We start from the raw sequence: 14,013 nt of genomic DNA, 5'->3' as shown, positions 1-14,013 counted from the left end.
AAGCAACTTAGCAAAACCCTGTCTCTAAATAAAATACAAAAAGGGCTAGGGATGGGCTTAGTGGTTGAGTGCCCCTGAGTTCAGTCCCTGGTACCTGCCCCTCCAAAACTGGATCACAAACCTGGGAGTTAGACTAGAAACTGCAACTGCTAGAAGAAAACATAGGACAGCATTCCATCATACAAGTGCAGGAAATGACTTCCTCAATAGGACTCTCAAAGCTCAGGAAATAATAGCAAGAATTCAAAGATTAGATGGCATCAAATTGAAAAGCTTCTAGACAACAAAGGAAACAATAGTATTAAGAACCTATATAATAGATAAAAACCTTTGCCAACTACTCTTCCAACAGAGGATTAATATTCAGAATATATAAAGAACTTAAAAATCTTAACACCCAAATAATAATAATAATGATGATAGCCCTATCAATAAATGGGCAAATGAATTAAACAGGCATTTTTTAAGATTAGAGGTATGAATGGCCAACAAATATATAAAAAAATGTTCAAGGGGCTGGGGATGTGGCTTAAGCGGTAGCGCGCTCGCCTGGCATGAGTGCGGCCTGGGTTCAATCCTCAGCACCACACACAAACAAAGATGTTGTGTCCGCCGAAAACTAAAAAAATAAATAAGTAAATAAAAATGTTCAACATCTTTAGCCATCAGGGAAATGCTGATCAAAACTACACTGAGATTTCTTCACATTGCAATTGGAATGGCAATCATCAAGAATATGAGTGACAATAAATGCAGGCCAGGATGCAGGGGAAAGTTGTCCTCACACACTGTTGGTGGGATTGTAAATAGAACAACCCCTTTGGAAACCAGTATGGAGGGTTGTCAAAAAATTAGGAATGGAATCACCATATGACCCAGCTATACCACTCCTCTGTATTTACTCTAAAGAATTGAAGTCATCATAGTATGGTGATACATGCTTACCCATGTTTACAGCAGCATAATCCATAACAGACAAACTATGGAACCAGCCTAGGTGTCCATCGGTGGATAAGAAAATGTGGTATGTATACATAACAGAGTTTTATTCAATAAATAAATAAAAATAAAATTAGTCACTTGCAAAAAAATAGATGGAACTTGAGAACATCATGTCAACTGAAATAAGCCAAACTCAGAAGGTCAAGGAGCACATGTTTTCTCTTGTATGTGGAAGTTAAAGAGGAAGAAGAAAAGTGTTGGAGTGGGGGTCTCATGAAAGTCAAAGGGAGATGAAGAGAGAAGGAGAGGGACTAGGAGGAGGGCAAAGAGGAAGTGCTGGGGAGTAGTACTGGCTGAATTATATTGTTACATTGTGAGCATGTACAGCAAATCCCACAGCACCAGTGGAAAAAGTATGTGCGAAAAAAGAAAGGTTTAGGGGAGGCAGGAGGAGAGGGAATGGGGAGGTACCGAGGAGTGACATTGATCAAATTATATTATGTGCATGTACAAATGTGACATAATGAGCTCATTATTATGTATAATTATAATACACCAAGAAAAAATAGGAGAAAGCAAAGAAATATTTTCATCCTGGGTCTGGAGCTCAGTGGTAAAGCATTATACCATATAAAACACCTGTATATGCATAGATATTTATCTATTCATCCACCAATGGATGTATATGTTTTTACGCGTCACATCCATACAATAAAACCCTTTGCACCCTTTAACAGCAAAGGTCTAGGGTATAGCTCAGTGACAGAGTGCCATGTGCAAGGCCTGAGTCTGATCCCCAGCGTCTCAAAGAGAAAGAAGTAGTGCTAATGTAGTGATGTGGGAAAATGTTCAGGGTGTACAATTAAATTATGGAGTGGGGAGTAAATTACAAAATAGAACTAGATGTTGACATTCTTATTAAGACAAATGTTGGCATGTTCATAAAACCAAAATTAGGAAAATGCACCAAATCTAGAAGGAAGTTTTCTGTGAAAGATGAGATAGCAGGCTATTTTAACTTTTTACATATCTCATTTCTATAATGAATACCTTACAACAGTTGTAATCAGAAAAATGATGAATGGTAAGAACTGCCAAGTCTTTTCTCTTACTTTCCCCTAGACATTTAGAATATTGTAACTTGGCCATCCAAATTCAATCACTTTCAATTTTATCCCCATTTTTTTATTTCACAACTATCTTCTCTCACCAGATCAGTTGTCAAAATCATTGTTAAGGGTTTGGAGGGTGTAGCTCAGAGGCAGAGCACGGGTTTAGAAGGCACAAGGCCTTGGGCTCAATTCCCAGCAAAAGAAAAAAATTTTGTTACCTGATGAAAAATGTGTGGGTCACTGGGAAAAGCCCATGTGAGGTTGGAGATTTATTTCCTCTGCAGGGTACCCGGGGTCCTGATGAACCCAGCCTACTTCCATCTTAAGTTTGGGAGCCATCTCATCACAAAGTCATGAAAATTTAATTTCTGTTTTACTATAAATTACTGCGATTTCTAAACTTGTTTGGAATTCCTGCCTGTGCCTTGAACTCACCCATGCCTGGCTTTTCCTGACCAGATAACAACCCTCTCTGAAACCTCAGTGGCGCCTCATAAATTCTGCTGTTGGGACCTAAATTTATTCCCTACCTTGAAATGTTAAGCCATGTAGATCATTAATCTACTATTTGCCTTTGTATTATGCTTGTCAAAATCCTGTTATCCTCTTTTGCAACTTTTTGTGCTATAAAACTGTGTTCCTAGAGAGCTGGGGTACTGATCTCTAGCCGAGGGTTTTCGGGAGAGACAGTCCTGGCCAGCTCTGGTGTACACTAATACAAGCTTGCTTTAATTTGATTTAAAATTGGAGTTGGTGGTCTTTTCTTTGCAGGGGTTTAACAGTCCCCATCAGCTACAGTAGTTTCAGCCTGTCACTGACAGCAAGGAGTGGGTACCCCTATCCCCTCAAGATTCCTCTAGCTGTTCACATCCCTTGCCTTTTCATTCCTAGAATTCTGTACCTTCCAACTTCTCTCCCAATCATGATAATGACAATATATTACAGGTTTTCCAGTATAATCCCTTTTTAGTACATATACATTTTAATAATGAGTCGCTAAATAAATGTGATTCGCTTTTGGACTTTGGAGTATTTCTTTTTTTGTAATATTTCTTATAGATAAATTAATAAATCCATCAAATTCTCTCATTAGACCACGTTTTTCACATTTCTGACAGTGAACATATGATTTTTATGATGATTGTGTTATAGAATTTTCTCTCTTGATGATTGCTGATGATATTCACATTTCCTCTTCTCAGTCTTCTTTCTGTTTAACTCTTATAGTATTTAAAATTGCTCATCAAAGCCTGGGGGTTGTAGCTTGGGAGTAGAATGCTTGCCTATTAGCATATGCAAGACCCTGAGGTCCATCCCTAGCACTTTGCTGCAAGAAGAAAAGTGCTAATCAAGTCTGCATGTTTGGGGGCTGGGGTTATAGCTCAGTGGTAGAGCTGTTGCCCCTCATGCATGAGGCACTGGGTTCAATCCTCAGCACCACATAAAAATAAAGAAATAGGGGCTGGGGATGTGGCTCAAGCGGTAGCGTGCTTGCCTGGCATGCGTGCGGCCCGGGTTCAATCCTCAGCACCACATACAAACAAAGATGTTGTGCCCGCCGAAAACTAAAAAATAAATATTAAAAAAAAAAATTCTCTCTCACTATCTCTCTCTCTCTCTGTCTCTCACTCTCTCTTTAAAAAAATAAAAATAAAAAAGAAAGAAATAGAACAAAGACATTGTGTCCATCTACAAATTAAGAAAAAAAAAAAGCCTTCATGTTTCAGATTTCCTCCTTTAGTTTTCATGAATCCACACTTTGCTTCTTCTGTAAATGCTTCTTAATAAAAAACTAATACTATATATTAATTTATGTACATATTTGATTTTCTTTATGGTACAAGGGATTGAACCCAGGGGTGCTCTACCACTGAGTCACATCCCCAGCCCTTTTTATTTTTTAAATTTTGAGACAGGGTCTTGTGAAATTGCTGAGACTGGCCTCCAATTTACAATCCTCCTGCCTTAGCTTCCTGAGTTGCTGGGATTACAGGTGTGTGCCACAACACCCAGTGTGTGTGTGTGTGTGTGTGTGTGTGTGTGTGTATTTGAATTTCAAATCCTCTTAGTCTGTCTCCATCTGAACGTATTCCCAATTATCAACCTCCCTCCTTGGATTCCCTAGGTTGGTAAAAGAGAGGTACTCAGGTGAGTTATTTTCAAACTACTATCTCCATCCTTCCCACCCCAACACCTGGGCATCCACATATATGGGTCACTATATTCTACCTACTAATATCTCCCTCAGCTTTCCTTGTGTTCTACTACTGATTCCGTCCCTTACCGGTGATGAGTTCTGCTCCTTCACATGTTGAAATATAACATTAGAGGAGCAGGCCAAGGCAAGCATATAAATCAGGGTTTATTTAAAAAAAGGGATAACACAGACTTCTCCTGGGGGGGAAAAGGGGGCCATAGCTGGCATACTGGTATCTCAAGAAGGGAGTGTATTCTGTTATTATTAGTATTAACATCATCATCATCATCATCATCATCTGAGGCTTCCTTTGTTCTCCTGCTTTCTTCCCCTTATTTCTATCCTTCCTGGTGGGATGGCCAAAAGGTGAGAAGCAGATGGACAGGGGGAAGGGCCAGATAGAGCAGCCCAGGACACATTAATTAACAACTCTTATAATTCCCTGTAGGGAAGGACAATTCCTGAGACAGATTACCTTAGCAACAGGTGGGAGCAGGGGCAGGTTATCTTGATAAGGGTGAAGAAAGGACTCTGAAGGCATGTCAATCCCTCAGGGGGCAGTCTCCAACTTCCTGGACTCAAATTGGCCTCCTTGATCGGATCTGACTGGTTATTACCTATGTATAACTGATTGCCCATCTAATTCTGGCTTCACTACCTCTGACACTGCCCTCATCCCTTGCTGCTCTGCCTCTCATCTCCTGTGATCACAGTCCCAACAACTAGTCTTATCTTGGAGGAGTTCAGAATTTGCATTCAAAAAGGCAGAGCAGTTATTCAACCATACTCAAAGCTCAACTAGAATTTGAACAGAGTAAGTGGGGTAATCAAATGAGGTGAAGGGGTCCTCTAATCTCAGCAATCATATAAAGATCCAAAACCTTCACAGGACAAAATGGCACACGACTGTACTTCCAGCTACTTGGGAGGCTGAGGCAGGAGGATCACACAAATTTGAGACCAGCCTCAGTAACTTATCCAGACTCTCAGCAACTTAGTGAGACTCTGTCTGAAAATAAAAAATAAAAAGAGTTTGGGATGTAGCTCAGTGGTAAAGTGCCCCTGGGTTTAGATCTCCAGTACAGGAGGAGGAGGAGGAGGAGGAGGAGGAGGAGGAGGAGGAGGAGAAAAAGAAAAAGAAAGAAAAGGCAGCAAGCAGAGGTTGGGGATGGAGTTCAGTGGGAGAACTTGCCTTGCTCATGAAAGGCCCTGAGTTTGAGTTCCAGCACCACTACCACCTAGTGTCAGGCATATTAGTGGGTCATATACCTCAGTGCATTGAGAAAGGCAGTGCAGTTGGCATTGCAATGCTGCCTGGTCACCAGTTAGGTAACATCATGGGAAAAGGTGAATAAGAGACTTCAGCTCTTTTGAAAGTATAAATATTTAAAGGAATCCCTCTGATTGTTTCTCAACTGGATTTTCAGCCAATTTACCTAATGTGGTGTTGGTGATGGTGATGATGATGATGATGATGATAGAAGCCTGAACTAGAATCAAAACCAACTTATTTCTGCTTGGTTCTCTTCATGTATAGAGTATATAGAATGCTACATTATAAATGAGTACTGATAAATAAAGTTGATTCAAAAAAACATCTTTTTTTCTTTTTGGTACCATGGATTGAAGCCAGGAGCACTTCACCACTAAGCCACATCCGTAACCCCTTTTCGTTTTTATGTTGAGACAGAATCTCGCTAAGTTGCTTGGGGCCTTGCTAAATTGCTGAGACTGGCTTTGAAATTGTGATCCTCCTGAATCAGTGGGATTAGAGGCATGCACCACCATGCCTGGTTGATTAAAAACTTTTTAAAGAGAATTGCTGGGCCCAGTGGCACATGCCTGTAATACCAGCTACTTGGGAGGTTGGGCAGGAGGATCACAGCCTCATCAACTTAGCAAGACAGTGTCTCAAAATGCAGAAAGGCTAGGGTTGGGGATGTAGCTCAATAGTACAGCACTTGCCTAGTATGCCCGAGGCCCTGAATTTGATCCCCAGTATCAAACAAAATAAAAATAAATAAATAAGTAGTGTTGGAGATGTATCTCAGTGGTAGAGCATCTCAGGTTCAATTCCTAGAACTACAATAAATAAAGAAATAAATAGACAAACAAAAAATAAATAAATAGAAGAATTTATTTTATTTTTTTATTTTTATTTTTTTGGTAATGGAGATTGAACCCAGGGCCTCATGCAAGCCAGGCAAGCACTTTACCACTGAGCTACATCCCAACCCTGAATATTTTGATTGTTACTATTAAATGAATGTCCAAGAAATGAGGATTAGGCAGCAACTTTTCCTGGAAATGACCTGGATCGCAGAGGCAGAAAGAGAAAAATCTATCGTGGATAAAACCAGGTAACACTTCAAATTCCATCATGATAGAGGTGGGCCAATTCTGAAGAGCTGAAATAAGGTGCCCAGCGATGATGGTGAAGCACACTTTTGTGGGCAGACCCAGCCACCCCTTGCTTGGGGTGTGTGGGATGTTGTGAACATCCCTCAACTTAGCCTGGTACTAAGAAGATACGGAAGAGGCGGGGCTAAATGACACACTGACAAGCCCTGTGTATAGGAAGTAAAGGAGTTCAGGAAACACCAGTCCTAACTGTGCCACTCCGGTGAGCTGATGACACCAAACTAAGGGCACCTGGGGAGCAGCAAAAGCAGGGAGGCACTTTCTCTGAACTTGCCTTATCTTCCTAATGACAGACCTATGACAGGAACTCAGTTGTCATGGGCCCCTTCCTGGAAATCTCATCAACCAGGGACGATTGGATTCTATCATAAAAAGACTGGAGGCCCACACCCTGCTCAAGCTTCATCCTAGGCTATCCCTATTCTACTGAGGGTCCATTCTTTCTCAAAAATCATTTACTCTCCCTTAATTGCCTACATCCCCCCTTTCTTCTCTGCCCTTTGAAGAGGGCATATAAACTTCTAGATCTCAGTGGTTTCTTAGGTAGTCCCTATCCTTTCATGTGATGCCCCCATGCAGGTAGTAAATTTACATACTTTTTCTCCTGTTCATCTTCCTACTATGCATTTTTTATTTCATAGTCTTCAGAGGGTAGAGGGGAAGTTTTCCCTCCCCTACAGAAGCAGCCTAAAAGACAGAAATTCTGCACTGTGAGCAGCATGACCTACTAATCTCTTTGGTTAGGAGAAGGAAAAGCTAAAATAAATCACTTGCATGCAATCCTGTGTCATAGGGACTTCCTGCTAGCCTGGAACCCAGTGTGGCCCTCCTCTCAGACTGCTGTAAAGAGTGTTATTTAGTGGTATTATTAAATTTTGTTTCAAATTTTCCATCAAAAGCAGTAAAGGGCAGTTGGTGCCAGTTCCAAGGGCAGTTGGTGCCAGTTCAAAGGGAAAAGAAGAAGAGTTCCAAACTTACATTTGCAACTGCACAGACTTTCCTTACCAGTTCCTTGCTTCCAAGGTTGGTGGGCCATAGGCAGCTAAGATTCCAGTCCTGGTGGAGTTGCCATTTTGTTCTCAGCAGCCCAGCCTGGGATCCTGCCTGGATCCCAACTGACAGGTGGCCACCCACCAATACGAAATAGACCAAAGTTAGAAAAATAGCTTTTATACAGTTTGATCAAACTGGGGAGAAAGCAGAATCCTGGCAGGGCAACTGGGCTAGGCAACAAGAGCACTTTCAGAAAAAAACGCATCTCACTTAAATGTAATTGTTAGCCAAAAAATTTGGAGTTTCAAATAAGACCAAAGAAAATAGGAAAAAAAAATACGGGAGAAACAAAACTCAGATAAGGATCACTCACACAGACACAAGCCACCCAAAATTCATAAAAATAAATGTAAAATAAATTATAACAAGAACTTAGAGATTGCTTTTCCTAAAAGCACCTATTCTCCACTTGGGCCTGCAGTGCCCAAAGGGTAGCTAAAAGCAGGATAGAAGTCTGGCATCTCCACTTTCATTCTGCATCTGTCTCCTTTGCTACCTTAAACCAAGGGTGAAGCTGGCAATCCTCCCTTTGAAGGCACTAAGATAAAAGTGACGAAGGTATTTTTCAGGATTTGCAGGGTTGTCAATAGGTTGTCAACTGCCAGCTTTCATGAGACCCTCTTCCAAGCAGCAGCACGGAAAACTCTCCAGTCATTGCCCATTGAAAGAACTAATGCCATCTTGCTTTTCTGACCAGTCCTTTTCTCTGATTCACATCTTCCTGCAATCATCTTGATTCCAGGAACAATAGATCTGATTGATAAACATCTGATGATGAGTGGAATCCCACCCACCCCTACCACCCAGGCAGCAGCATCTTCCTTATCACTACTCACAGGCTTCACATGGTCAATTCTGAGATGATATCAACCAGACCTTGGTTTAACTAAGACTGCTTGAGTATGCATACTTTTGGCCTTCCTGGTCCATATCTTCTGGGACCTCATGTCAGTCTCCCCAAAGATAGGGCTGAAGCCAGGGGCTCCTCTTTGTCTTCCTGATACAGCAATAATAAATAAATTCCATGTGGCCTTCCCCCGTTACTTTTTCTGTTTGGTTTCTGGAGTGAGTGGCTACATTTGATTTGTTACAACTCCAGGAAATCAGGTCTCCTCTGGCTTGGAACTCATAACACAACTACATTGTAACAAGGGCTCCCTTAAAATGATCCTTGACTCCCTTTCCCTTTTGCCCTTCCACGCCTCCCTCATCCTTTGGTTTAAGAGAAGTCCCACCTGGATGGTAACTGCTAAACCTTTCTTTAGCTTCCCAGAACCCAGATGGCCTTGGTAACATCCTTTTTTAGTAACTAGCCACAGGAGGCCAAAATCCACTGTGATGCTCAGGAAAAGTCACAACCCTCACTGAGGAAGACACCCCTCAGCCTGTAACCTCATTCCCCCTTCCGCCCATAAAACCCCTTCCAGCTCCTGAGCTTGGGAAGACAGAGCTCTAAGTAACTAGCACCTCTATCTTTTTAGGGCCAGCTTTGAACAGACTTCACTCCTTCCCAACAACTCTCACTTCCTGAACATTGGTACGCCTGTGGCAGGAGGCCTGGACATTTGATTCCAATAACATCAGGCTTGACTATCCTAAATTCTTTAATAAGTAGTCTCCTGTATAATAAGGGGGCAAAACAGAAAAACATAGTTTTAGGAAAAACAAATTCTGGTTAAAGAAATTGGACATGAAAGATCTGCCAGAAAAAAGAAAAAAACATATTTAAGAGTAAACAGAAATCATTGCAGAAAACATAAGTGTTTTTATTATCTATTGCTATGTAACAAATCATCCCAAATCCTAGTATCTTCAAACCACAACCAAATGATACCATGAATGGGCAATTTTGGCTGGGCGCAGCAGGGACGGCTTCTCTCTTCATGATCTCTGCCATTTCTAGGGGACTGAAGAGTCCACTTGTAAAAAGGCTCACTCACTTGTCTGGGAAGTGACTGAAGTTAAGCCAGGGTTGCTGGCCAGATGTGTTGCCTCCTCTCCACATTGGCTTTTCCACAGAGATGCTTGAGTTTCTGAGCTGGGCAGCTTGGTGGCTAGGCTAGGTTCCAAGAGCAAATGTTCCAAGAGTCAGACAGTAGAAGTCCCTTTCCCCACTTTTTTCAAGGGCCTTATGATGCATATTTACATTGTTTTATTTGGAATTTTTCTGATTTTCTGTGTAGACATTCAGAGTTATAATCTTGTCTCTGAGAACTGTCTTTATAGTGTCCCAGGGGTTCTGGTATATTGTATCAATATTCTCATTTGTTTCAAAGAATTTAAAAATTTCCCCCCTGATTTATCTATTACCCATTTGTCATTCAAAAGTGTACTACTAAATCTCCATGAGTTTATATAGTTTCTATAGGGCTTTTTGGTGTTATTTGCTAATTTCATTCTATTATGGTCTATAAGATGAAAGGAATTATATCAATTGTTTTGTATTTGCTGAGTTGCTTTATGGTCTAAAATATGATCCATTTTGGAGAAGGTTCCACAAGCAGCTGAGGAATTGTTGTTGAATGAAATATTCTATAAATGTCTATTAAGTCTATATGATTTATGATGTTTTTCAAATCCAATGAGTATTTACTGAGTTTATGTCTGGACAACCTATATATTGGTGAGAGAAGTGTGTTGAAATCAACCAGTGATACTGTACTGGGGTCTATCTGAGGTTTTAATTTGTAATTTGGTGCACCAACATCTGGGGAATAGATATTTACTATCATTATATTTGGATTGTTACCCTTACAAAGAAGTGACATTCTTTGTCTCTTCTAATTAATTTTTGTTTGAAGTCAGCTTTGTTCTATATGAGAGTAAACTACTCCTGCTTTTTTACAGGCACCATTTGAATGGTATGTCAATTTCCATCCTTTCACTTTCAACCTGTCTTTATAATGTGAGTCTCTTGCAAACAACATACAGTTGTGTCTTGTTTTTAAATCCATTCTGCCAGCCTATGTATTTCAGTTGGAAAGTTGAGACCGTTTATAGTCAATGTTATTATAGAGAGATGTTTATTAATTCATGTCATTTTGATTTATTAATAATGTATAACTTGGTCCTGTTTCTCATTTGCCTAGCTGCTCTGCAAATGAGATTTGTTCATTCGTGAGCTCTGGGGTTTGTTTTATTATTTCTTCTGTGTGGAACTTTTAAGTAAATTCTGTAATGCTGGCTTAGTAGTCATGAATTCTTTTAGTTTCTGCTTCTCTTGGAAGGTTTGTGTTTCCTCTATGACTCTGAAATATAGGTTTGCTGGATATATCAATCTTTGTTATATGTTAGGTTTTTTCTTTCAGGACTTGGAACATATCATTCCAAGCCCTCCTGACTTTTATAGTTTGAGCTGAGAAATTGGAAGTAATTTTTATTGGCTTGCCTCTAAATGTGACCTGATGTTTTTCTCTTAAAGCTTTTAAAATTCTATACCTTTTTTGTATTTAGGCACTTTAATTATAATGTGTCATGAAGAAATTCTTTTATGATCTTATCTATTTGGGGTGCTGAGTGCCTCCCTTATCTAGATATCCATTTCATTCTCAAGGTTTGAATTTTTTTTTTTTTGTTATTATTTCCTGGAAGAGGTTATCCATTCATTCTATTAACCTTCATTTCACAATCCTCTTTGATTCCAGTGTTTCTTAAATTTGGTCTATTAATGTTGTCCCACAGTTCTTGTATATTGTGGCCATGGTTACTTATTTTTTTTTCTTTAATACTGTCTGAATGTTCAAGGCCAGCCACTTTGTCTTCCAATTCTGAGATTCTGTCTGCAGCATCATCTACGCCATTAGAGAGACTTTCCATTGAACATTTATTTAATTTATTGTGTCTTTAATTTCCAAGATTTCTGTTGGTTTCTTTTTAATAACTCTATGTCTTTATTGAATTTCTCATCCATATTCTGTACCAATTCCCTTAATTCATTTCATTGTTTTTCTGTGTTCTCTTAGAATTCATTGATCCTTTTTATAATTATTCTTTATCTGATATTTCATTCACTTCAACATCTTTGGATTTGGTTGCTGATGAATTATGAACTGTAGGAGGCATTATGTTATCTTGTTTTTCATATTTATTTTATCCCTATTTTAGGGTTTTTGTATCTTTTGAAGTGGATTTCTCTTCCACTCTTATGAGTGGGCATTTTTAGTACACAGCTTTTTGTTGCCAAAGTGTTCTAGAGTGATCTAGATTGAGATGCCCTCATGGGTGCGGTAGGCACAGACTTTGTGTTAATTCTGTTTTTTGCTGTAGGAGTGGATGTCCATGAGAGGGGCTAAGGGCCCACCAGTCGCCATTCCTACTTGGGACCTGGTCATTAGTTTGGGTTGTTGCCTCTTGTATTCCTTGTATGAAAGAATAGCTGAAGCTTGAGTGTTGTTAATTTGTGCAAGGAGAAAAGGGTGCTGTCTTTTGGCTGAGTTTAGTTCAGCAGCTGAGTCTCTATTCTATGGACTTGCAATGACCCTGTAGATTCCCAGCACCACTCAGAAAGAAGGGAAATCAAACAATAGTAACAACTGATTCAAACAACATACAGCATTAAAATAAATACCTAGTGCCTTCTATGATATCCACAACACTAATTACCACAAAAAGAGGAATAATAGGGTCAGCAATTGTCAAGAGCAAAACAATAAATAAATGTGAACTTATCTGGCGGTAAAGTAAGCAGCAGGTGTCAACTATGTCATTCACAGCAGTAAGAATTGCATCAACATGAACGGTGAGGGCAGGAGTGATATAAACCAAATAGTTCTAAAAGGCTCTCAGGCTTAGTCCCTGAGTGTTTTCACACTCACCTGTTCTGATTCCTGACCCTCTTCAGCTGGTCACAGGAGCCAGCAGACTTAATGAGAAAGTGAGTTGGTCTCCCCCCTTTTTTTTTTCTGACTAGAATCTCCCTAGCTACAATCTTCTTTGTGCCTGTTTCACTTCACATTCTGCTAGGTACACCCAGGGCCACTGGAAGGGGCTTCCTGGGACACTACAGCAATGTTTGCTATGATCTCCTAGCTCCCCAGCAGCAGCTGTGGCATAGCTTTCTCAAGATGGCTCCCACCTCAGCCCCCCACTTGCCAGTTGAGAAATACAGAAAACTTTTCAAAAGTCAGTCCACTGTGCAGCTGCTGGATAGGCTAAGTTCAGGCTGTTTTTCTGATCTGCATTTTTTCCTGTGCCAAATCTTTCTGTTGTGTTCTCTCTGTATGTTCTCCTTCCCCTCTGTGGTGAACAAACCCCACTGCCTCGGCCACAAGCTGGCTTAGCTTCAATGGGCTCTTTCTTATTCTTTGTTCAATACACCCAAATTTCTGAGTCTCTGACACCCTTTCCAGTATCGAATTTTAGTGAAATCCCTCTTTCATCAACCTCATTGAGAAGTAATATTCCCACTGCTTGAATTCCAAGCCACAGAGCAAGTGGAAATGCACTTCCTCTAACTTGAATCTTAGCTTTTTCATTTGTTCCTTTTAGATATACATGACCGTAGAGTATATTTTGGCATATTACACACACACAGAGTATAACTTATCCTAATTAGGATCCCATTCTTGTGATTGCACATGATGTGGAGTTATACTGGTCATGCATTCATATATGAACTAGGAAAGTTATGTCCAACTCATTCTACTGTCTTTCCTGATCCTATTCCCCCTCCCCTCCCTTCATTACCTTTTGTCTAATCCAATGAACATCCATCTTTCCCTCCTTCCCTTATTGTGTGTTAGCATCTGCATATCAGAGAGAACACTCAACCTTTGGTTTTTGGGGACTGGCTTATTTCACTTAGCATGATAGTCTCTAGTTCCAGCCATTTACCCTTATCCATTCATGGACAACTAGTTTGGTTCCATAGCTTGGCTATTGTGAATTGAGCTGTTATAAACATTAATGTGCTGCTTCACTGTAGTATGCTGATTTTAAGTCCTTTGGCATATATACCAAGTAGTGGGATAACTGGGTCAAATGGTGGTTCCATTGAATCTCTTATCTTTTAAGATTCTATTTCATATTCTTATCAACTGTGGACTTCCAACTATGACCATAAGGTTAGTTCTACATAGTAACTTCTGCTATTTGCCAGTCAGAGCTTGTCAACTCCCTAAAGCACTGAAAGTACTAGTGAACTTTCATTATAATTTGTATTGTGAAGTGGCCAGGGTGATTTTTACTGCTCAGAGGGAATAAGCCACCTGAGAAAAATATAGTCTGAAAAATTAGACTATAAATAAATAAATGAGACAAACTTTAGAATAGGTTTTAAAAGCAGAGTGC

This window comes from Marmota marmota, unplaced genomic scaffold, assembly GCF_001458135.2.
Source record: "Marmota marmota marmota unplaced genomic scaffold, marMar, whole genome shotgun sequence".
NCBI lineage: Eukaryota > Metazoa > Chordata > Mammalia > Rodentia > Sciuridae > Marmota > Marmota marmota.
Note: the sequence above shows the minus strand (reverse complement) of the source record.